Source organism: Meleagris gallopavo, chromosome 5 (genome assembly GCF_000146605.3).
Source record: "Meleagris gallopavo isolate NT-WF06-2002-E0010 breed Aviagen turkey brand Nicholas breeding stock chromosome 5, Turkey_5.1, whole genome shotgun sequence".
Taxonomy (NCBI): domain Eukaryota; kingdom Metazoa; phylum Chordata; class Aves; order Galliformes; family Phasianidae; genus Meleagris; species Meleagris gallopavo.
This window is the reverse complement of record NC_015015.2, coordinates 17,807,612-17,825,346: the sequence shown is the minus strand read 5'-3', so window position 1 is coordinate 17,825,346 and position 17,735 is coordinate 17,807,612. Positions and strand designations below refer to the sequence as shown.

The window sequence follows — 17,735 nt, the reverse complement described above, 5'->3', positions numbered from 1 at the left end:
AAAAAAAAGCAGTACCGGAACTTTCAGGCACCTCAGCAGAATTGCCATCCCAAGCATTCGTCATCTTAAGACAAAAACATGACCGTAACGTGAGTTTCTAACTGTACTTCCAGGACTATTTTGGAACATAATTCTTCAAGAAATGTATTTTGTTTACAAAAACAAAAGCTGTGGGATGTATGCCTTAGTGTCATAACATAACATTTTTGGTCTGCAAGTTCCAAGTCAGGAATTTAATTCTCCTAGTTGATACTGAATTATTATTATTACAAATAGAATGAAAAAGATGAAGAAAAGGATGGAGAAAGAGAGGATAAGAGTCTAGCAGTCATCTGTTAGGCCTCCTTTGATGACAATCTTGTTTTGAGATGCAAGGTAAAAAACCACAGTGTACATATAAAACAAAATACACTTTAAAAACATAATCCAGAATGGATTTAGTTTAGATATGCAAATGAATATAAATACGTATGTATTATATACATATTATTTTGACTAAAATAATCTAAATAGAAGTGACTATTTGCAGCATTTAGAAATGAACCAAAACTACACCACATTCTTTTGTTGAGATACTACAGCCAATAGGAAGCTTCCAACTGATGCAAAGTTTTGCAAAAGGAAATTATTTGCTGTGTGCTTCTGAGAGATCTCTAACACCTATGCTGTCAGACCTCAGAGTTCAACTTCACTGCTTTTTCAGATGTCCTCTTAACACGGAATCTTATCTTATTCACACATGGGTTTCACATCCTGACTGCATGGCAGCAGAGGAAGAAGAACACTGTGCAGTACTACTCTCACGATATACAGGTCAGCTGTATGATTGGCTGAACCTTAAGATCTGTCCTTTCCTATTTGAAATCAGCTCCTGCTAACTTCAGTGGTGTCTCTGTAAATAGCTGCATCACTTCATATTTTCAAATTGTTTCAACTGAAAATTTTATAAAGCAGATGAGTCCCTCGGACGGAGCTGTGCAAATAACAAATCTCTTACAGGGACGGACAATAAATCATGACTCTGGTGACTCACTGCCTGTATAGAGGATGGAAAATGAAAGGGTAAGTCCTTGAATAAGAACTGACTGAGATCTGAGTGAGACCAGTTACTGAGATAATTAGCCGATGGATGCGAGATGAAAGCCAAGGTCTTTTCATTTATACATTAATTAACCAGAAGATCAAAGACCTTGGCTAGGCCTATAACCACGACTGCAACGTTGGCTTGCTATGCAATAATGAACTCATTATTACCTGCTTTCATAAATTACCTGTGGTAGACTATTTTATTTTTAATACTGTACATAAAGCATAAAAACAACTACAATGTTATTTTTGAATATTTTAATTGCTAAGCATGCACTTTTGTGTAATGAGAGCATTCATCCCTTCACCTGATCACTGTTACCAGCTCAGTTCTCCCTTCTGTCAGGAAATTTCCTAACAGGTGACAAGTCTCTCTATTTCATGGAAAAAAGGAGTGACCAGAACACCAATGTGGACTTGAAGTGGGATGCATCAGTCAAAAAAAAAAAGAAAAAAAAAATTCTGAATATCTGTTTCAGAGGGAGGAAAACAGATCAGTGTGCTACAATTTCACAGGACCGAGAAAAATAAATATTCTAATACTTCATGCTATCATTTTATGCCAGTATACTTCTGTCATCATATCAGGGAAAAGTATGCATGGACCCATGATTGCAGAGCTGATGTTTAGCTTGCATGATTGTATGTGGTTGATTTTAGGGAAAATTTCTCTTTCCAACAGTCTTTCTGACAGAGTGTAGGTAGGTTGTATGACAGCTATGTTTCAGGTCCAGACCTGTAAAACACTGTCATTTCTGAGAGTCTACAAACGTCTACAGTCTGTATTTGAGAAAAGCTTATAAATACGCATCCGATAGAAACTTTCAGATAAAACCCCAGTGAGTTAAGAAGAAAGTTGTGAATCAACATGAAGACACGATGTGAAGAAAAGCTTTGTTGCAAATGGGCAAGTTGTGATGAGGGCATGTTAGTATATGCCTTCTTTTAAAGGGCATAGAAAAGAAAGGTATTTTATCTGTAGGCAAAGTTTCTGATGCAAGGAAGATATAATCACATTAATTTATGATCTGCTTAGAAGACCTCACACTACTGGTGAGAAGTTTAAGTAGAAGAGATTGAGCCATCTGTTGCTACAGCAACATAAAGCAATTACTCATTGCTCTGGGACATAGGGTAAACCTGACATCGATTTTTGTTCTCTCCTCTAAATTCTTTACTTAATAATTTACCTTCAAGAGGGTGACATACTGATTCAGAGCTCAGATGGAAATAAGGGTTGGTGAGGTCCCCACATTGAACCATTTATAAATAAATTCTTTTCACTTGGACATTACCCACAAGCTAACATTTTTCCCACTGCTTCATTATTTTGAACTGGTCTACAAACTTTAGTCAACCCCCACATTTCTCACCAAGTATTCACCAAAGCTTTTGATTCCAGCACAACTATTCATAATGCCTTATTCATCCTGTGACCTCAGTAACATGTTATGGTTGTTTTTCTCCGTAACTGGATGACTTGAAAACCCACAAAGATCTCTCAAGATGGCTGCAGGAACACTTCCACTGAAAGTACTTGTGCATGTCAGAGCTTGTCATTGCAGAGGTGCAGTTGGATGGATGTTTATGGCTTGTCCCTATTTCACAAACACTATAGTAAACAAAATGTCAAGCCAAACACAAAGACTAGCAAGCACAATCCAGGGGTGTTATTAAAAAATACATTCCCAAAGCCCTTTGAATCACTCTTCCAGGTTCCCTTGAGAAAGGCACAGAGAGAAACTCATCACTGTTTCACTAATATTCAGGACCTGTACGGTACAGTTTTATTGGCTCTTCTTATGCCCTAGAGAGAAAAAGGGATGTGGCCGAAAGACCTTCAGTTAGATGCACTTCCCCAGGAAACATTCACAGCCTCTGAGAAGGGTGCATCATCCACAGCAGTCTCAGCAGGTGCCGAGGGGCAGTGTCACTGCCAGCACCAAGTTCTCCTCTGCCCTTGAAAACCTTTCCTTGGGAATTCACTGGTGGATGAAACCTTGCATTATTTTGGGGAATTAAACTGAGTGTTTACTGTAGTGTTCAGGGTGGAGAAAAGGGAGAAAAAAAGTGAAGGGGAAAAGGGGGGGAGGGGGGAGGGAAGACTCCTCTAATACCCAGTATCCAGATCTGAATGCAGAGGGCATGTGCCAACAACTTCGAGACCGGCAGACAGCAATACCCCAGTGACCAATACTGCTCTGATAGAACTGTGCTGGGAGCAGTGCCCATCTAAGCCATGCAACCGGCGGCTGTCTGGAAGCTTTGTTCTTGTTTTGTCACTTTGGCTCTGATAAAGTGAGTCACAGCAGTCCCTGGGTAACCTCTGGGAGACAGTTTGCTCCTTGCTCCAAGGGCCCTGCCTCACCTCACCTGCGCTCTAGCTTTTGTAGCTGAGATGGAAGTAAGACATCTGATCAACCTGCCACTCCCTTTGCCACTGCAAAGCTATCTTCATTGTATTAAGTGAGCAGTAACTTTTGGCCCATTAACTATCACTGGGCTATTGCTGAAACTCAGAAGTCCAAAACAAGTGCAGAAGGCCTAGCCAGGTCTCTACCCCTCCCCTGCCCCAGTTAGCTGGTGCAGGGAGTAGGCAGGTTCTCTGTATCCCTCCCAAAACTTAATGTTATCTTTGCTGTTAGCTGACCACGCCTGAGATCAATAACAAGAAAGCTATTCCTTTCTTAGGTCTCAAAAGAAACTGTCATAGCAGCTTGCTGTCATTTTGTGTGCTAGCCTATCTGGATCCACCTGCAGTTAAGATGTCTAAGGAAAGCAGAGAATCACAGAATCATAGGGATTTGGAAGGGACCACTGGACACCACCAAGTCCAACTCCCAGCTAAAGCAGGTTCCCTACAGTAGGTCACAGAGGAAAGTGTCCGGGCAGGTTTTGAATATCTCCAGGGAAGGAGACTCTACAGCCTTTCAGGGCAACCTGTTCCAGTGCTCTGCCAGCCGCACAGTAAAAAGGTTTCTCACATTCAGATGGAACTTTCTGTGTTCTAGTTTGTGCCTATTACCCTAGGCTCATCACCGGGCAGCACAGTTTCAAACTGTTAGCCTCTCTTGACAAAAGAAATCTTTGCTGGATTAATTCTCCTGCACTCATAATTTATTAGCAATCTGCATTTCTGCATCATGAGTAAGCATTTCCCACAGCCCCACTGTCTCATCCTCATCAGAATTCTGTTTCCAAATCAATTTTCACACTCCTGAGTACTGTTGGGTCACCTCCCAGAAATCATTCCCAGTGTGGGTTGAGCCAAGCAGCTCTGAATGGGAGAGAATGAAGCAATTTAGCCACAAGTACTCTGAAGTCTTTCCTCTTAGCTAGTGGATCAAATGAGTGCTTAAATCCTTCCAATAATTTTCCTTCATTTATAAAGGCATGCTATTTGCAAGGTAGCTGGAGAGAAGCTAATGAGAAGTCCATTCCAACAGCTTAGTTCTAATAGAAAGACAAACTTTCTATTAGAGAATACCTACCTCTATTAGAGGTAGGAGAATACCAAACTGAAATTGTCTTTTCAATCCATACTAACAGGCCGATCTTGAGCCACTTAAATTTCTGTCATTAATCCTTCAAGAATCCTCGATACAAAGATGCAATGGCTCTACTGGTATAATAAGAGCTATGGGAATACATATTTTTTTTTTCTTTTTTTTTCCCTAAAGAGTAGATTTGTAATTAAAATTATAGCACCCAGGCATTTGAATAGTAGTATCTCAGAACATATAACATGAACTGATACATCTCTAAAGCTTCACGGGATATTAAGAACAGGATAGCTTTCAAGATCCATGCAACTGTCTGCCATTCCTGCACAATCTGTGGAGAAGCTGCTTATAGAACTTAATGGCTTATCAAGGAAGAAAATAAACAGAAAAAAAACCCTGTAACTAAACCAAATTTCCACAGTGTTGTATAAATAATAAAAATGAGAAAATATAGGATTTGGTTACATATCTTACAGTTGTTATAGTCATTTAGTCTCATGTTTTTCTTTCCCCTTCTGATTTTTAGTGTTGTTACAGAATGCCAAAGTTGCACTATGAAGTTGCACTCTAAATCCCAGGCATACCTATTGAACATTGCCACTGACTCACTGCCTGCCTTGGGCAAGTGCTTGTTTTGCTTCATGAAGAGGTGAACAGAGGAATGACAATTCTCAGCCTCATGAAGTACTTCAAGAACTTCCAACAAAAAAAAACCTAACTCTACTGCTACAATCTCTTACCTGCTTCCCTCCCAGCTTGGTCGTGCTAGCAAAGCAAAGCACGTGAGTCCTTTAGGAAAGAGGCTCTCCCTGCCCACCATCTATTTAAATAAAATGTTTGAGCCCACACCCATCTCTTCCTGACACTGAGTTAATCATTGAGCCACTTAGCAGGTGCATCTCCTTAACACCCCCAATAATACACTTTTGCAGGTGGCTGCAGGTAGGCTGAAGTCTGATAGCAGTTAAATACATACATGGAGAGGGAGAAAAAGAGGAAAAACCTCAGAGGAAAATATATTCTTTGTTATTTCGTAAGTTTTCTTAACACAAACTTGATGAAGAAGAAAGAGGCTGAGGACTATGGAGAGCAGTAGGGGAGCTGTGGCTGGCTCTGTGGCCACACATTCTGGTGCCCTTGAGGCTTGTCAGGTGCCAGGGTCAGTCAGCTTCCTTGCAGATCTGACACTTCACTCTCAGATCAGTGTGACTCCATACATCTACTGTGATAGCACGTGTCATGCGATGCCGTTAACTTTTTATAGTTTTTATAGCTTTTTAGAGAGAGCAATATCTTTACAACTTCCTTTGCTGGCTGTTTTCCTGGTACTAGATGGAAACAGGAGCTGATAGAGCTCCCTGTCAGCTGCTCTGGGAAGCACAGGGCCAAGGCTGCGGGCAGCATGAGGTCAGTGCTTGCTCTCAGCAGATGGTGGAGCAGCCAGTGCCCACAGCACTGCTAAGTCCAGGGCAGCAAGTGCTTTGGAGATCACAGGAAGGCAGACACTGTAAAAATCAGATGGGTTTCCTGTGTGACTCAACCTTTGTTTTTAATTTGATATGTCATCCACTTGTTTACAGCGATCTAGACCTAGTCTGGAGAAACCAATAAGTGATTTCCAAAGAGCTAACGCATTCCATCACAGGTCACAATCCCATGCTTGATTCATACATCGTGACCTCTAACAGTCGTGCAGGTGTGTGGAAACACACCTCATTTCTCAGTTTGCCTGTCTCAGGCAGTGCTGTAAAGGTGAACGCATACAGCAGTAAGAAAGGATTGGGAGATATTGACGCAACGTGATCAAACTCGGTTGCAATATCGCAGTTTCGCAATGAAGAATAAGGTTTTGAAGAAATTCCAGCCTCCAAATTTCCTGTAAGGCAGTCATGCACAGCTGCAGGTCGGACTGCAAAAGCAGAGCTAAAGTCACCAAGCACAGTGCATACAGGGAGACAGCAGTGGAGGAGAGACGGGCAAAGAAATGGAGAGGGGCAACCCGCCGAGGTATTACTTGATGGAGGTTGAACGAAAATCACCTCAGGACAAGGGGAAGAGCACCATCTGGTGGAGAACAAGCCCAAACTGAAAGCAGTGGTTCTGATCTTTACAGTAATCACTTAATTGCAAAGGATGAGGGAATACTGTAGTCTCCAAATCCAACTTTACACTCCCAAGTTATTCTTTACAGAATCGTATCTGTCTCACTTGGCATACACTATCCGTGCAACCCATCACATAAGGATCATGCTGATAAAAATGAGTCTGGGAAGCTCAGAACATAAGGACGATAATTTAGATTTAAATTCCCAGTCAGAATCAGGTCCATATGTGGCATGCCTCAAAAATAAATAGTTTTACTTTAATTTTAAAAAGTCCAAATTACCTGTTGCTGGTCTGTACCAGCCTGTACACATGCACTGTTTTCTTTCAGAAATGCATGTCTGAGGCTGCCTTCGTAAGTCTCAGTTTTAGCAGTCCTACCTTCCCTAGTCAGAGAATTCCTGTCTTCATTTGTTAAAGCAATGAATTTCTAGAAAAAGTCAGGAGTGTCTTTATTAGGAAAAAGACCAAGAGATCCATGCCTGACCGTATCCATAGAACCTGTGGTGTTCTTAAAACAGCTGGTTTTGCCTCAAATTCATTTAAAGTTAGCTGATAGTTTCAAAATAGGAGAGACATACATGCATTTTACACATGCACATGCATATTTCTTAGGAAGTAAGGCTGTGCATTAATCCATATGATTGCTTCTCCATGAATGAATCTCAGTCCAGCATTTGCAGAGTGCTTTTGCAGCAACATAACAGCAGAAATGGGGCAAGCATCTGAGCTTGTGTGTTATGCAGTTAATTCTTAATTCTAATGAATTACGTGCAACATTCAGTAGAATGAACCTTATGAATTACAGTTCAAGTCCAGGGTCAATTCCAATAATTGTCATTTGGAATTGAGAAATCTTTTATAATTTAAGAATACAGTACTGGGTCAACAGGCATCATTTAATGATTCTGTAGTAGGCAAGTTTCAGGGGACACCTGGAAAGAAACTCTCAAATCAGCAGCTGTGGGAATTACACTGGAAGTAGTCCATGCTGAGCCTTTTTTTTTTCCTCCTCTAAAATGGGGTTCCAGGTTCTTTTCCTCCATCTGATCTGAACAGTATCTCACTGCCTTGCACTAAGGGAGCATATAGGAGCATATAAGAAATCAAGCATAGAATCGTGTAATTTAGAGGGAAATTTAAGTTCGTGTAAAGTCATTTCTTCAATGCAATTTTATTTTTGCTTGCCTTGCTAATGAAATAAGATACAAGATTCAAGAGAGACCAGGAAATAGCTATGGATCCTGTAACCCTTGCAAACCAATTGGAAGGGGAGGATTAATACTGTTTTGGGAATAATCAGATGTCACTTCAAAAATGTATGGGCAAATACAGAGCTTATGATGTTTGTCTTTGATGAGATGACTGCTGCTGCTGCTACCCCCTGTTGAATGTGATAATAAATGTTAAGGATATCCAACCCCAGACATACAATATCACATCTTTGTGCAAATACAGTCACCAAAATTGCATTGACAGCTGAAATAAATATGTGCTTGGCTGAGCTATCTCACTGCCTTGCCTTTACTGTTTTTCATGCTGGGAACCACTTACACAATAGCACAATTGCACAAGGAAACAAGTGTGCACACAGTTCAGACAACAGATACCTTCATTCTTTTAAAGTCTGCCTTACAATCCATTGTAGAGATGTTTCTTTTGCATTTCTCTATTCCTTCACTACTGAATCAAAATCTTCGCTCTTTTTTTTTTTTTGGAACATGCAAATAACTTCATTGGATGAATAGTCCCATAACTTCAGTGCTATCTAGGACAGTTGTTTGCCCCCAGAGGTGTTTGAGAAACATGTAGATGTGGTACTGAGGGACATGGTTTAGTGGTACATTGGTGATGGCTGGACTAGATGATCTTAGTTTTCTTTTCTAACCTTAATGATTCTATGATTGCTTGCTTTAAGAAATGCATATCCATCTCAGTATTGTCACACTGCTTTGAGCTTCACACACTTAAACCAAGAAGTTCCTTACAGTCTGATTTGATCAAGAATGCCATTTCCAGTAATATGTATTCAATGTAGTCAGTGTCTTTTCAAAAATATTGAGGTTTTTTTTTTTTTTAAACAAAAGGGAAATTTCTGGTTAAAAAAAAAATGCTGCCCTGGCAGATTCCTCACCAGCACCGCATGCAAGCACTTATCAGAAAATGCAATGCTTAGTATCTAAAAAAAAGATCTCCTAACCTCTGCCTAGGATCTTGGATCTTGCTTCTTAAAGAGGAGCCATAAAGAGGAGGATAGCCTGTAAGTCACATTCCTCACTGACAGCACCTACCTGCTTGGGAAGGCAGCATACGCCTGTCCACGTAGCCTCCACTCCGTCCATCAAACAGCAACTGCAAATTCCACAGAGAAATTTCCAGCATGAGTCATGAACTCAGGCCTGGACAATCTACTAAGGGAAGCACGGACTCTCAGGGGCTATTTTATCAATCCAGCCTGCTCATTGTTTCAGCCTCATCCCGAGGCCTGCCTACACACCAACCTAATGTGGACCAGTTATTTCCCTTGACAAGATGACATGAGTGTAAAAGAATGTAGTTCAGTATAAAAACCATACCTGATATACGTTATGGAAATAAGCCACCCCATACCACTTACCTAAAGACCAGGGTTCCAACAAGAGAACTGGAGCATGCTCAGCTGATCAAAGATTCTCTCACATATGGCACAAGAGAGGAAGCAACCTTTACTCAGCATTAGAAAGACTGAGAGGTACATTTAATGGATGCATCCTGTTCCCTCACTGAGAGTTCCAGACATTCCTATGTCCTTCAGTACCTCCTACATTTTGGTTTGTATTTATGAAATTCAACTTTAGACAACTTTTTCCTCCCCACTCTGCTGTCACACAAAAAGGTTTCATAAGTTAAAGATCAATTATGTCCTGGTTGAAAACTACAAAGACTGTGAGATTTGTATGTAACCATCTTATGGTCTAGAAACTACTTCCTAATAAGCATGCTTTATTGAAAATTTTCTACTTGAAATTTGAGGCTTCTCAGTGACTATAATTCCTTCCTCAATCATGCTTTTAGTCTTTTTTTGTTGTTTTTTGGTTGTTTTCCTACTGAGCTAACAAGAGGGATGGTTGCAAAATGATGATATGTATCCTATATAGGATCAATAACCATATTTGTAAGTAATTGATACAGATGCATAACAAATTTCAGAACTCAGTGCAAATATATAAATCCTGAGAGGAAATTCAGTGGAAACATTCAATCTGTGGAAAAAAAAAAATACAGCAGTGCCTGGAGCTCCAGAATACTTCACAGGAGCTTGAGTGAGCATGAAGTGGCTTTGCCTTTGCTTCCCTTTTGCCTCCTCCATCTTTCGTTCTTGTTTTGTAAGTGAATCTAAACAAGATTTAACCCACGCAAGCAAATTGTACTATCCAAACAATGGTTTATGCTGAGGTTTCTCAGCATTCATCTCTAAGTATCATTACATATGGGTTGCTACTGTATCCCTTCTGGAATAATATTGCAATGAGAGATGAAATACTTACATGCTACCTATCTTCCTATAACTAAGATAGATGCATGGCTAAAAGTTTTAGGGTTTTTTTTTTTTGAAATCACACTAAAATTTACTTCATCAGATGCCTTGGTGAGGAAGGACTGCTATTCAGCTTAAGTACTGAAGACTTCTTCCAGGCAAACCAGGTGAATAAAGGGACTGTTCCTCTTTGAAAACTGAAATGACTATTAATAATCCACACAGGGCTTGAGATTGCTCCTGAAGAGAATATTCACAGGTGTACATGTGAAAAAGAAATAGCACAAAGAATTACATGAAGTACTGATTGAACAATTAAACAAGAAGATAGAATGGTCCTTGTGGCTGTAAAGCTTCCATTACTGGTCACAGGAAAAGTACTGTCTGATAACAAGTGCATCCTCATCCAAAAAGCTGTGTCTAATCTACAGGACCACTAATGCTGTTCTTTGGCTCATTCAGAGCATGCCTAAGTTGAAGCTTTGAAAATATCACCACAAACTTCATCAGCAAAGGTCAACATAGACACTTACCTTATTTTCTATGCACACACACACACAGGAGATCATTTCCCTTTTGCTCCCCGCATCTGCCCTCCTCAGGCACCTCACCTGCAGCTCTTCGATCACAGAAATGTATAGAGACACATTGCAAGCAAACTTTCTCCAAGTGTGACAACTGATTACTATCTGAATCAGCTTTGGTACAGCCTGAGCATGTTAAGACCCGAAAATATTTTGGTGTTGTAAATGGAACTGGATATAAAGTGAGGACATGCCTTCTAAAGTTCTTTGCTAAAAGTTGGTTTGAAAGATACCTGTAAGTCAACAGAATGGTAAACTATTAGGAATAGTAACAGGAGGTGAATACCATGTTGTGATCCTAGCTGAGGCCCGTACATACCAAAAAATATAGCAACAATTACAGAAACTAAGATGAGATTTGCTAGCTCACTGTTCAGCGTCCTGGCTGACTTAAGACTGTCATTTACCTATCCAGAAAAATGGAAGTGAATCACTGAAGTGTGTGAAGTCAGTGTGTATAAAGCACGTTAAACTTCTAATTCAGTGCTCTCATGTAACCCTAAATCACTATAGCTTAATCCTGAAGAGTCAGTAGAAGTGTTTAACTTCCCTTCTAGAAAGAACTACTTGTCTTACTCTACTTTCAGTTCATCTGCCACCATACTTTTTGCAGCAGTGTGGTCACATAATTGCATTCTGATCCTTTCAGATCTGTTAAACAAGACCAGATCAAACCTGGTGACTAATTGGACTTGAAAAGGCCAAACATGCAATTGCTGTTGGCAAACACTGACCCAGCAGCAGGACAGACCTGCAATTCCTGGGGTTTCCAGGCAGGTCTTGCTGTCTCTATCACTTTTTTCTCTGCCTCCTTATGTTTGCACATGTACGGTTCCACAGACCCCGATTGCTTTCTTATCCCCTCTCTATTCTTTGACCAGAAACAGTTCTCAGGCTCCATTTCTAAGGACGACGTCCTCATTAGTGAGCAGAGCCTCACTAATTTGGTTTTCTGAATTTATACTTTAGTCCTAAAATGGTGTGATTATCAACCTTCACTACTTATCTCCTTTGGAGTTGTGTGACAGTAAGCATTTACTATATTTCACAGAGTATTTAGCCAAGTATCAGCAAAATAATCCCTTAAATTCATTGAACTCTCAGAGTACTTTCATGGAGAAGAAACAATAGAAAGAAAAATATATTGACCAATTTTAAAGCAACTTAAAGTAGTTTTATAAGAAAAGAATTTCTATAAGAAAAGAATTGTAGAATATGTTCCTGGTTTGATGCTGTGGAATAAAAAGAAAAGAGTAAACCTGCACAGCTTCCAGTTTAGAACACTTTCAAAAAGTGAGTTTAATACTTTTCTTGAAGAATAGAAATATGCTACTGAAAAAGAGAGAAAGGTTATTCATATAAATAATGGATTTGCTTAACATCAAAATTCATTGCCCAGCCTCTAAGCTAAGGCAAAGGCTGGCTTCACAGCTGCCTTCGCAAAATCCTAAGCAGCACCAGTGCTAATCTTTCAAGAATGTTTCTCTGTTTGCAGCAGTGGTCAGAAAGCCAGTTTCCCACCTACCCATTGTAAAGTGGAGCATGTAAACTCAGCAAGTTAACACTTCCTCTGATCCACTCCCTGTCATGCACACAAAGCTCTGCAGCATGCCCAATCCTGCAGTCCTTCCTCCAGCACTCACTAACATAACATTTACAGTTTTCCCACTCCATTTCCCTAAGTTCAAATGTAAATACAGACTTGTAATGATGAAAGGAAGCCCAAATGTCCCCTCCCCAAAGTCTCTTCACTGACCATCCAGATAAGGCACATAGCATTTTGGGAAGTGTGAAGGGTTAAAGATTGTTCTTGGTACACAACAATGTACCATTTATTCACTAATCCTTCAAACTTAATTCCTGAAATGTCAAAAGCATTTCACAAGCTAACAACATTGGCAGCATTAAGCTTTCTGTTCTGCCCAAAGTGCCTGTGAAACAACAGACAGAAGTTCTTTCTGGAAGCCACCTAGGTTAAGTGTTAGTTTCATCTGGCTGTGGCACTGATCACTTACAAGGTCATTTGAAGGAGAAATTCAACATGCTGAGGCACTAAAAGAGGATCAGGTGGTCCTTGGAAATAGTGATGGAAACATACTATACTTCCATACAGAAGGACACACTGCTATGCCTGTTTTCATAATTGAACTGAAACAAAAGTTCAGATGTGCATATTTCTCCAAAAAATACATGGCAGGACAGGAAGTCAAGCAGAGGTCCTTGTTGCTAGCTGCCTCCTTTAGTCTCTAGGCTCTACTTCAAGCCACTCTTTGCTGTGGCCCACGGGACCTCAGTACCCCCACTGATATTCCATGGTTTGAAAGCATTATTGAAGCAGTGCTCTCTTCTAAGAAACCTGTATGTAAAATTAATGGTATGACAATTTAAAGAAAAGAAACTCCTACCATGGAAGGAGGCCTACCTCTCTGATCCACCACGTAGGAAACCTCATTTGAGCAGAAGCAGCATTACCCTGTTCCTATCCATATTCTCCAGAACATTTCAATCAAAATCGCTGATTATCTTTCTGTGTACCAGTGAAGATGATAAACTTACAGAAACCCAACTTGTTATTTGGTTAGTCCTATCCATTTACATGTCTCCATGGCAGCATGGCATCTTGCAGAATTCAGTCATTCTCACAGCCAAATTTTCCAACTGAAGTTGTCATAATTATGTCTTTTTTATGATTCTCGTGCCTCAGGACACCAACATCTCTTCATAGTTAGATTAGTATCCAGGGAATTTACTCTTGTCTTACTAGGAAAGAGTTCATTTAGCTGGAACTGTATACAGCTATTTTATTGAGAGATGCCCACCTTTGCAAAAATGTGTGCTGCCTTTGCAGGTAGTGACAAAGGCACGCACAGGTGTGTAGCAAGAGGTTACTTTAATGTGCCTTTGAGTTTCAAGGATTAAGAAACAGGCTCAAACACTTTTTGAAGTTTCATCTTTCATTGAATCCCTTAATCCCTCCAAGCTTGGCACCATTTCTCACTCATTTGTTTATGTTTTAATCTAAAGTTTCTCACTTGAGAACCACATTGACCTTTTGATTAAACTTGAGGCTGTGAGTGATAGTGCAGCTGGGAGTTTTGTTCCAGCACTTCCAGCTGCTTCTCATGACTTGCAAAGAGAGCAGGGAGCTTGCACACCAGCATTGCACAAAGCTGATCACATCCATGGCAGCTGATTTTAGCTTTGCAGGTTGCATCATTGGACCTGAATCCTCATGAGCAAAGCAGCCATAGAAGATGAAGGGTCTGACTCTGAAGGATCAATACCTGAGAAATGCTGTTCATCCTTGTGGGTTCATATGGCAATCCCTAGTTTGGATTGCCATGCTTGGAGGTCAGAGTCTGACCCACAAGAGCTGTCTTAGAAGGCTCTATTCCTTGGGTTGGCTTCATTGAGGACTTCATTGAGGAGTAGCATGTGAAAGCACAGGGGTAGAAAAGACTCAGCTTTGTTGCTGCTACTTTAATAGGATATTACATTCAAGATGCATCTTAGAAATGATAATGACAATGACCCCTAAGAAGAAGCATGGTCTGCAGTAGGACTTTTGGTGGAATTTGTTTTGCAGGAGGTTGTCACAAGGCTAAAGGGGCAGCTGGGCTTCAGCAGCTGCAGCAGCATAATGAGCCACTGCAATTATGCAAAGAAAGACAGCAATAAGTGTTTAACCTTATAGTTCATATGATCAACTGATTGCTTGTGGAAAAAAAAATCCCCTCATGACTCTCACAACACTCATAATTATCTGGGTGCTTTCTGCAGGGTTTCCCCTTCACAACATATATTTGCTGCCTTTTCCCCTGCTTTCTTCTGCCATGGTTGATTCAGGATAAGATATGTGACCTGTACAAAATTCTTGTGCCATGTTTTGCTTCCTTGTACTTGCCTGTAAAAACTACCCATAATTTAATCATACAGCGCCTTCCATTCAGAAACTTCACAAAGTGAGTACAGCTATCATGTTACCCAAAAAGAGAAAAGCTCAGATAACACTAAAAAGATATCCAAAATCTTCATTTCTGATGACTATATCTTCCAGTCACCAGAATGCCAGGCTCCCAGCACAACACTTGGCCTCAATAGGAATTAAGGAATCACCCTTCCTCACCCACCGTGCTGGAGGCATCCAAATATGCCAGCATCTCTAGAACACAGCTATCAGAGAAGACTTCAGCCAAGCTTGCTGCAGGGCAAACAGCCTTTCAGTCCTGTGGTGCTGGTACTACAGCACTCATTCAGGACACAGGATGCAGAATCTGACATTCTCCCTCTGCCCAAGGACCCCATATCTCTCATTGCTTATGAGTCAGCCATGCTGTATCCCGCTGTTTATTTAATGCAGTCTAACTGAGGGGATTTCAAACTGCATGCACCAATTCATTAAGCTGCAATAATTCCCTGAGCTAAAGCATAAGGATTGCTTTACAGCCTTATATTTAGGGCAATGACCTTCAATAAAGGAAACACCTCAAGCTAACAAAGCCACAGATTCTAGAAGGTGTGAAGACAGGTATAACTTTTCATATTTACCTAAAGCACAGTTCTCATGAATGAGGTTCTTTCAGGCTCTTGTGAATAAGAAAGAAGAATTGACCCCACCTTAAAAATGATTAAATATATTGTCTGAAGACACAGATTTGTTAAGAAAAGGAATCTACTGTGTATGTGCATGTCTTCCTTTCTTCCTACAGCTTTCAGTTAGAGGTGAAAAAACTTCAGGGAGCACCAAATGGGGAATATGTATGTGACAGCTTCTACATCAGAATAAATTTGAGATCCTGAGACATGATCACCTTCAGTGCAGACCTCTATGTGAACATTGACCACTTAGACTTCTCAGAGAAGCTAACATTTTTTTCCTCACCTTGTAGAGGTTTTATGGGCCCTGTTAACAAGTGAAAGGTATTTTAAAAGGGCGATCATTTTTATAGCACTGATTTGATCGCTATTATTGTTTTCCAACCTGTTTCTGATCTATACCATTGTTCTCTGACTTCTCCAGGTTAAATCTGTAGGGGGAATTCCCATCATATTTTAAAGGTCAAAGACACACCCTTGGTTTTTCTTCCCTTGAAAAAGAAAAAACTGAATCTAAATGTTGTGATCCTTAGTTCTGTAGATATGAGAAAATGGCTCTCATTCTATCTGGCATTGTTTAGGAGGAATAGATCCACATGACATTGTTAAATGGAACAGCTGCCCATTCATGTTATCTAAAACCAGGAGGTGGTTAAGCAGTTAGAATAGGAACAAGAGCTGAAGAGTAGAAACGATTCATCATCCTGGTAAGCTGGATTGCAACCTAGGAGACCAATACCTGTGGAAAGTCCATGTTCCTGCTTCCTTTCTGCCAAGCAATAGAGGCCAACAGGCAGAAGAGAAAGCAAGAAGTTCTCCCATAGCGTGGTAAATCTCAGCACTTGTACTAAAACATACACAAACCCTCTTCTTCACCAAAATGAATCCAGCAAAGAAGACTTCGTTGTGGAGAAGTAAAAAGCATTCTCCTGGACTGGATAAAGAACCAGGGTTTCCTCCCATGCACAGCTATGAACATAAACACCTATTTCTGGATCCAAACTGAAAAATCCAGGAGCTGCCCAGTCTCTAGTCTTGGTTTTTCCTCAATGTTTCTTTTGTCACCAGTTTTGATTCTAACATTGAAAAAAATTAAATTATGACTTCACACAAAGGATTTCTCACATACAAACATTTAACATATCATCCCAACTAATGCCAAGGAGGCTGTCAGTACTTCCATCGTCCTGCAACCCTATCATGTTTAGCAGAGAAAATCTCAAGGATATGAGGGAATTTCCAGATACACCTCCCAGAAGTTTCTACATGTTCCAAGGAAAATCTGAGAAGCCTTGTTCAAGCATGTTGTTAATTGTATCATCACTAATGGACTCCTCCATCTCTTGTCAGTAACATTGGCTCTAGGATTGCATAAACAGGAACACAGACAATCTGTATCTCTTTAGGAGACTGCAAAAACTGCTGTAGCTAAATGTATGCTATTGTAATGCTGAAACACAACAGAAAACACAGCAACAACAGCACAGAAGCAAAGTCCTAGACTGCAGCAGCTGCAGAGAGAAAAACAAAGGAAAAAAATCCACTTACCCTTGGAAGGCCACAGGAAGGCAAAGATCTCCAGCAAAATACCCTCACCTTCACTGCCAACCCTTAAATGAGGTCTGGTGGATCCTGGCTCCACCCCTTCCAGTCACTCAGGTACATTACATACACCTGAGCTCCCCTGGGTTGGCCCTGCCTTCCCACCAGGTGCTCAATTATTGCTTCAAGCCCTGACTGAGCATTTCTGCTACAGCTTTAAAACCCAAAAAATCTGGCTCCTGCCTCTGGTTGGTGCTAAGGATTGTGGTGCTATTAGCAATGAGATGGTCTGTGCATATCTACCTAAAGTTGGATCACAGTTTGGTTGCAGTGCTGCAAAAGGTAGGCCCACTGAATCACTGTCAGGATCACTGCAGGAACTTGTTGAGGCTTGAAGTATGTTCAGAAACACAGGAATCCCTCTTGCTGGAAAAAGTCTGGGAGAGTCCCCTGTTCTTGCTGTGGATTGCCCTCCCCTGTGATGGCCATGGAACAAATTCACTGTCATGTTGAGGGTCTGAATACTACTGTGCTAGCCCAGGTGCCTAAGAAATTCTGTATGCAATCACATCACAGCAATATCTCTGGTTAGTTAAATGCCTAGACTTCCTGAGCAATGTTGCTTACCCTCATTGCAGGCATCAGCGTGGGATCCCTGATGGCAGCACAGAGTGGCATCACACACTTGAAGAAGCAGTGATGCAATATTTGCTGAATGTATTTCATGCATGTCACTAAGCCTCCAGACGTTTGTTCGTTTTACAGTCCTTCAGAAGTATATAAGGATTTGTGATCTCTGGGAAA

The 17,735-nt window shown here is 40.6% G+C and overlaps 1 protein-coding gene across 2 annotated transcripts in view; it reads right to left on the bottom strand.

Annotated features, from left to right (window-relative positions):
• EHF (ETS homologous factor) overlaps window positions 1-16,959 on the bottom strand; it is a 57,982-nt gene extending 41,023 nt beyond the window's left edge. The window contains exon 1 of one of the 2 annotated variants that reach the window (XM_010711230.3): window positions 16,938-16,959. The gene's annotated coding sequence lies outside the window, so the exon portion shown is untranslated. Of the gene's footprint in view, window positions 1-5,329; window positions 5,374-16,937 lie in introns of those variants that run through there. The other variant, XM_010711229.3, reaches the window with a different exon arrangement.
• Window positions 16,960-17,735: the final 776 nt, after the last annotated feature.